At 50.6% G+C, this 7,849-nt stretch overlaps 1 non-coding gene across 1 annotated transcript; it reads right to left on the bottom strand.

The window, feature by feature from the left end:
- Positions 1-4,451: 4,451 nt before the first annotated feature.
- LOC113881904 lies at positions 4,452-4,558 on the bottom strand. The gene has a single exon (XR_003508204.1). It is a non-coding gene; the product is annotated as a U6 spliceosomal RNA (small nuclear RNA).
- Positions 4,559-7,849: the final 3,291 nt, after the last annotated feature.

Here is a 7,849-nt window from a genome sequence, read left to right as displayed (position 1 = left end):
CTAAAAGCCCTATTTCCAAATGCAATCACATTGGGGGTTAAGGCTTCAACATATAAGTTTTCTTTGTGGGGGAGGGACAGTTCAGGCCTTGCATACAGATTTACTCTGTGACCTGGAACAAAAGAATCACTGTGCTTCTTTTGTTTCTTCAATGCATATATAACCTGCTCTGAGCTCAGCAAGCCTTATTGTAGCTCCAGCTACAGTATTATAGTATACTCTGTATTACTGTACTGTATATTACAGTATACAGTATATTCCAGCTCCATCATCTGGGGCTCGCTCCCTCTCCCAGGACATACCCAAGCCCTAGGAATGGGGTCCTTTGATGGCTGCCCTATTTACAGGGGCCTCTGAGTCTCAGGTCCTACTGGTCACAGCCACGGTGTCCATGTAACAGGCTCTTCAAACACTTGGGCAAGAAGCTCCTCCCTGCAGCCCCTGAGAACTCAGTGTTAAGTGGTCTTTCTCCTTCAAGCCCAAGGCTCTCTTTGGCCATCCTGACACTCCATGGGGTGGCAGAATCTTGTCCTGGCTCTTCCAAGGAACCAGCCCAGGCCTGCACTCTTCCAGGTTTGGGGGCTGGTGCTCTAATCTTGAGCCCAGCCATACTCCTCTGTACCCCCCAGCCCCTAATCCTGCAGGGCTTTTTTTTAAACCTGACCTTCGGATGCAAAACCTGACTTCCTTTTCAGATAGAGGTAACAGAAGAGACTTCTCACCAGTGTGCCCTGGTCCTGTGGTCCTGATGGGCAAGTGCCCTTTGCTTCTGCAATGGAACCACCTTCAGCTCCAACTCAAGTCCACTGACCTCATATTTCCTGAACAGCCACTGTGTGTCCACTCCTGTGTGAGACAAAAAGGACAGAACTGGAGGCTCAGAGCCCCTCTGAGAGATGTTGAATACATGGGGATCGGAGAACACGGCGAGTCCTGAACCCATACCACCTGTAGATCTTGTATGTGGCGTGTGGTTTCTAAACTTAAAAAAAAAATCACAGTGGCCATTTAAATGACAGGCCATGGTGGTCTGATATGTAAAATGATAAAAGAAGAGCAACATCGGGGGTGGGTCCCCCAAGTGTTTCTACAGAAGCACCCCAACGCAAGCTGGCTTAGCTGTGGGCTCACAGAAGGTGTCCTGAAGCCTGTGGTCTGAGTGGCCAAGACCGTGGGGCTCTGGTGGTACCCACAGATCCCCCCACTGCCACCTACACCTCCTCCCAGCCCCACTCTCTCCTCTGAAAGACCTGGCTTCCTCCTCAGACTGAAGCCTAAGGGTGTCTTGCAGGTTGGGTTTCCTGAAAAGCTAGCAGCCTCTGAGATGGAGCTTAGCATGTGGGTGGTTTTTCAAGGAGCCTCCTAAGCAGTGGGGGTGGGTGGGAAAGTCGAGCTGGGATGCAGGCCTGACGATGCCTCAGCCAGTGCCCACAAGACCCCTTCAGCCCTGAGGTCTGTCCCGAGTTGTCCCAAGTTGGAATGGGACCCACGCCTGCAGACCGCAACTGACCCAGTCTCAGATGTCAGCCTTGGAATTCATGACCTAGCGTAGGCGGCTCCCTGCACCGAGGGCCTGAGAGCTGCTGGGCGGTAGGTCACTGCAGGGAGGCCTGGGCCACTCCTCCACCCAGAAGTGAGCAGGCCTAGTGCCCAAGCCACTCGGCTGGATGTCCAGCTGGGTCTGGGAGGCGTGATTGAAGGATCATGTGTGGCTGGCCCCAGGAAGCAAGTGGCCGGGTGTGGGAGAGGTGGGAAATCACAGAGGGCAGAGTGAATCACCTTATTTCAGAAAGGAAAGCAAAATGGGCAGCTGGGCAGAGAGAGCCCTCCGGAGCAGAGGTGGCGAGAGACCTCAGTGCCCAGGTGCGGGGTCTTCAGAGAGACCAGACCAAGGGGCCCTGCCTTGAAGTGTCTTTGGGACTCTGTGAGGGCGCGGAGTATGTTCAGGGCAGCTCCCCGATCCTGAGTGGGCCGATGGGGCTGGGGCTGAGTGGTGGGCTTTCTCAGCACGCAGCTAATGCCTCTTGTTTCCTGATAGCTGGGCGGCACAGAGGATGAGCTGAAAAAGCCCTGGTATCCGTCATGTGAAAGAGTGATGTCCAATCCCAAGGACCAAGTTCAAACATGTCACCTATTCAGGGCTCCCTCCTCCCTTGATTGGGACACTTGGGGGCTGTTAGGGACTGAATATTTGTGCTCCCCTCTCAATCATACGTTGAAATCTGCCACCACCCCTGCTCCCCCGCTCCCCAGTGTGATAGTATTAGGATGTGGGGCCTTCAGGAGGTGGTTAGGGTCATGAGAGTGAACGGGATTAATACCCTTATCAAAGAGACCCCAGAGAGCTCCCTCACTCCTTCGGCTGTGGGAGGACACAGTGAGAAGTTAGTTAGCAGTCCAGGACTGGGAACAGGACTTTCACCGGATCCCAGCCGTGCTGGCGACCTGATCCCAGACTTCCAGCCTCAAGAACTGAGAAATACCTTGGTTGTTTAAGCTGCCTGATCCATGGCATTATGTTATAGCAGCCTGAAATAAGATAGGACCCAGTTTAGTGATTAGGGAGACAGAAAACGCTGGGATTCCCAGATGGCACTGCTGCTAAGTTGTGTCAGTCGTGTCCGACTCTGTGCTACCCCATAGACCCTGGGATTCTCTAGGCAAGAACACTGGAGTGGGTTGCCATTGCCTTATCCCCCAGGTGGTGCTAGTGGTAAAGAATTCACCTGCCAATGCAGGAGATATAAGAGACCTGGGTTCAATGCCTAGATTGGGAAGATCCCCTGGAGGAGGATATGGCAACCCACTACAGTATTCTTGCCTGGAAAATCCCATGGACAGAGGAGCCTGGTGGGCTACAGTTCATGCGGTCACTAAGAGTCAGATATCACTGAGCACATACAACTACTTGAGAAAATTATTGTTTACAAAAATTCCCCTTCAGAAAACAAACCATTTGGGAAAGTCCTTGTAGGTGAAAATTGTGGAACTGTTCCAAGAGACAAGGGGGCTGTGGCCTGTTGCCTCAGAAAGGGAGGAAGGAGGGAAGGAGACGGGGTTAGGAAGCGGGGAAGAACCAGAAGGATGGTAGAGGGCGTGTGTGACCTGGACCACCTCTAGTTCATGGTGGACATCTTGCAGCGCCTGGTGGGAGCAAACATCATAAAACCGGGGAAAGAAGGTTTGGTGGCTGGTGGCCAGAAGCAGCACGGGAAAGAAAGATGCTGAAGGAGGTGAGCCCTAGAGTGTGTGTCTGTCCTGGGGAGAGCTCTGCCCCCTAAGCCCCCTAAGACACTGGGGTTCCAGTCTGGTTTATCCAGGCCTGCAAGGGACAGGGGAACCAGGGTAAACCTAGGGGACTGAAGATTGCCTGGTGCCTGTGGGATCAGACCTGGCCACAGTCACCCCAGGTGAGTTGAACACTCGAGCCCCTGAGACCACCTCCCTCCTGTGGACTGAGCTGGCTACGGCCCAGCCCTCAGCCCTCGAGGGTGAGCTACACTCAATTTGAGCTTCTCCGGGCCTTACAGGCAGTCTGCCTGAGAATGGTGAAAGCTCAAGTACTTGGTTTATTTATTTAATTTTTTTTGAAAGTGAGAAACATCCCAAGAGCTTTATTGTAGAGCAAGGAACCTGTCAGGAGCAAACCCATGAGGGGCAAGTCCCTGCCACAAAGACAGAATCCAGGTGCTCAGGACCACCTGTGAGGACAGGTGCCTCGACACCTACTGGAGAGGAAAGGCAACAGCACTATGATTTCCACAGTTTCCTCAAGGCAAGTTGGCATTAGAATACGGAGCAATAACAGCAGGGTAGCATTTTGTGAATCCAAGGATCTGGGGTCCTGGTTCAGTTTCAGAGAAGGTAAGGGCCATGACCAGGGAAAGGAGTTGAAGCCCAGCCTCAAGATCTCCAGCCACTGCAGTTTCGGTTAGCAGGAGGAAACTAAGGCCCCCAGGGCATTGGGGTGCTCAGGCTCCTGGATAGAGAGGCATGACAGTCGGATCTTGGGGTTCACTCGAGTCAGGAAAGGGGACTCCCCACACTGGAATCGCTGTAGCTGAGGAGCTTCTAATGGGATGATCTTGGAGGGTTTTCTCTCCAGCTCAAAAGAAAGCACCATAGGGCGGAGGACAGAGAAACTGGTCCAGAGGGTCCAGAGGAAGAGAATCAAGGGCTCATCCATCTCAGCTGAGGACTCAAGTTGGGCTCCAGGCCCCGTAAATTGCAAGGCCACTTTCCCCGGCCCTCGGACAAACTCGAGGAGGGAGGTCCACTCACTGGGACACAGCCCTAGAACTGCTGCACTTGATGATTTCTACAGGTCACCACAGCTTCTGCAGTCCCATCCTCCACCAGGAGCCTGATGCTGGCCTGGCTTACAAATGTCTGAGTGGGGCAAGCGGGGCTCTGACGAGGACACCTTCCCTGTGGGCAGATGCTGGTACAGTAAAAATATGGAACGCTTCACAAATTTGCGTGCCATCCTTGCGCAGGGGCCATGCTAATCTTCTCTGTATCGTTCCAATTTTAGTATATGTGCTGCCAAAGCGAGCACAAGTACTGGGTTTAAAAGGTCAAGGCTGACTCCTGGCGCCTACCATGACTGCTGCGTGCTCATGGCCACGTTATCCCATTCAGTGCACTGTGCCTTGGCTTTAAATGGAAATAACAGCTCTAGCTATAATGCAGCAACACCCAGAAAATGCCTGGCATGTGGTAAGGGCTCCGTAAATATTAACTCTTTGGATTGTGGTGAGGTTCTTCTTCTTTCTTAAACAAACAAAAAAAAGTGGCCAGTTGTTCTCTGAGTGGCCATGCATCTTAATCAGTTTTGTGGCATGGATTCCTCCTGCAGTTAGGGGAAACCCATGGACCTTCCCCAGGATCATAGTTTTAAATGCATGAAGCAAAATGCAGAGGATGTCAAGGGAAACCAAATATACTGAGATACCTTGATCAGAATTGAAGAGTAGTTATGTAACAATACTGAGAACTTGGATAACATCTAGTGACAGGTTCAATAACTTATCATGATCTTGAATTAGTGATGAGCTGAGCTGAAATGGTATTTAAAAATATCTGCAGTAACCGTAGTGTGATGTGAAAATAATAGCTGTGATTTCTCTTGCTGACAAAGTCCCAGGCACTGTCTATACTCCTGTGGTGATGCCTATGAGCACCAAGGAAGGCAAGGCTAGTTTCAGTGGCTGATTAGTGAACATAAGTACATAAGGCTTTTCCTGCACCAGTTCATACCTTGCCCTTGGATTCCACTCCTGATCCCCAGGTTAAGAACTCCTGATTTAGGCAGAGACAAGGAGTACCTGGAACGTATTTTCTTCCTCTGGAGAAAGATCATTTGTGTGCCCTCTTTATTTTAACTTTAGATTTATTTTTTATTGAAATGACATTGGCTTATATGTAAGTGTCTTGTGTACATCATATTTCTACTTCTGTATACCCTGTAGTGTGCTCACCACACACAAAAAAATGTAGTCTTCATTCATCACCATAATCACCATCCCCTTTACACAATACACACCCCTTCCTCTCTGGGAACCTCTACCCAGTTCTGTGTAGCCTCTTGGTTATACAAATGTGGGCCAGCACAGGCGCCAGCCTCTTCCTCTTGGGCTGTGAGCTGTCGGGCTTAGCAGAAAAGGACTCACCCCTGCTGGTATCCGTGAGGCTCCCTGGCACTCTCTGAAAACAAAGACACCCACATCTCAGTCCTCATCTCTGAGATGCAAAGTCAGGCACATCTGTCCTGGTGAGCTAGCGTGATCCAAGGAGCAGTGGCAAGGAAGAGTAGAGAAGCCCTCCAAGTAAATCGCCTTGAGTGGAGGGGGATTTTGGCTGATATGCTGTTCTCGTTTCAAAGGCGGAAGGCTGAGGCTAGCATGGAAGGAGACTAATGCTAATTACCATGCCCACTCAGCCGCCCCGCCCCAGGGGCCATGATTTGGGAAGTGATGACTGAGTGTGGGGAAATAGACTAAGAAGAGAGGTAAACTTGCACCTTGGAGAAGGCAATGGCACCCCACTCCAGTACTCTTGCCTGGAAAATCCCATGGACAGACGGGCCTGGAAGGCTGCAGTCCATGGGGTCACTGAGGATCAGACACGACTGAGCGACTTGACTTTCACTTTTCACTTTCATGCACTGGAGAAGGAAATGGCAACCCACTCCAGTGTTCTTGCCTGGAGAATCCCAGGGACGGGGGAGCCTGGGGGTCGCACACAGTCGGACACGACTGAGGTGACTTAGCAGCAGCAGCAGCAAACTTGCACCTACTCCATGAAGGGCGCCCATCCTCTGGGGCAGCAGATGGTCCGTGAGAGCAAGCTTCAACAGTGACACCTTGTGACAGCAAGGAGCAATGGTAGCAGTGGGCTCTTGGGACCCTGGTTCTCCTGGTGTAAGGAAACGAAGCTGACCTCCCCTTGGATGCTTAGATTTTTTAAAATAATTTTGGGAAACTCTCTTCTTGCCCAAAAGACACACAGGGACCAAAGCCATGAACTGAGGCAATGAAAGAAATGTGAACATATTTGTAATCTAAGTTGATGAAGCAGGTCATACCAGCTCCATTATCATCATATCATAATATACGATAATTTACTATTATTACTGTTCCTCCCATGTGTTGCTGTAATAAGTTCCGCTCTCAGAGGATGAACTTACATAACCTTATCATCACCCCATAGAGCATCTCAAATCACACCAGCAGATCCAGCTTCTGGTGCAATTGAGAATTCTGTTTCCCAATTCCTCCAGCACCCCCTCCCCAGTAGTGCTCCCCACTCCACCACCATCTGCTTTCTTCCCACTCTTCAGTCTCTGCTCTTAGGAGTTGTTACTCCTGGTATAGCTGTTTGGCTATGTGGTTCTTTTTGGGGGGGATATTTACAATGAAACCAGACAAAGCTGTAACTCAAAGAAGGAATCAAGAGAGCAAAAGCGTTAGTCACTCGGTTGTGTCTGACTCTTTGCACCCTTGTGGACTGTGTAGCCTTCCAGGCTCCTCTGTCCACGGAATTCTTCAGGCAAGAATACTGGAGTGGATTGCCATTCCCTCTTCCAAGGGATCGTCCCAATCCAGGGATGGAACCTCGATCTCCTGCATTGCAGGCAGATTCTCTACCATCAGTCTCCAGGGAAGCCCCAAGAGGACAAAGGGGAAACACTTTTAGAAACACCCCCATGCTTCTGAAATTACACAAACAGCCTGCATGAGTAAGGTGCTGCAGACTTCCAAGGGCTGTCAAACACCCAGTATCAGCGCACCTGGGGAGGGGTCCTCAGAGGCGAATGGGGGTCCCTGAGCAGAGAATGGGGCTTGAGTACATGTTAAGTTGCAGTACATTATAATCCATCTCTATTAGCCCTGTGCTTCCATAGAGCATCCCACACTCAATAGCCCACATCAGTCATCCATTATAGGAGAAGGGAATCAGAGACGTGTTCCATGTGAGTCAGACACACAGACCTGTAGGACCCAGGGCTAAGATGGAGGATATTGCAGTTTCCTGGAAGGCTCCTAAGACTATTGTAGGGACGTTGGAGGGAAGAGTCAATTCTGACTCCATGTTGGATCTGTTACTTTAACCTTTGCTTCCTGTTGCTTTTGTTCACTAAAAGCATACTGCTTATACATAATGGCCTGCCTTGGGGAGCCCTGCCCCTCTGCCTGAATATTAAACCAAAGTGCCTTTGTTCAGGATGCTGTTCACCTGGGGAAGGCTACAGGAAGGAAGGCTTGCCATTCTAGGACATATTTGCAAGACTGCTGAGCTTTATACTTTGCTTCTTCACTTCCTCCCATCTCTCTTCTGTAAAAGAACC

This window comes from Bos indicus x Bos taurus, chromosome 2 (genome assembly GCF_003369695.1).
Source record: "Bos indicus x Bos taurus breed Angus x Brahman F1 hybrid chromosome 2, Bos_hybrid_MaternalHap_v2.0, whole genome shotgun sequence".
In the NCBI taxonomy this organism is placed as follows: Eukaryota; Metazoa; Chordata; class Mammalia; order Artiodactyla; family Bovidae; genus Bos; species Bos indicus x Bos taurus.
This window is presented reverse-complemented; position numbering and strand designations above follow the sequence as displayed.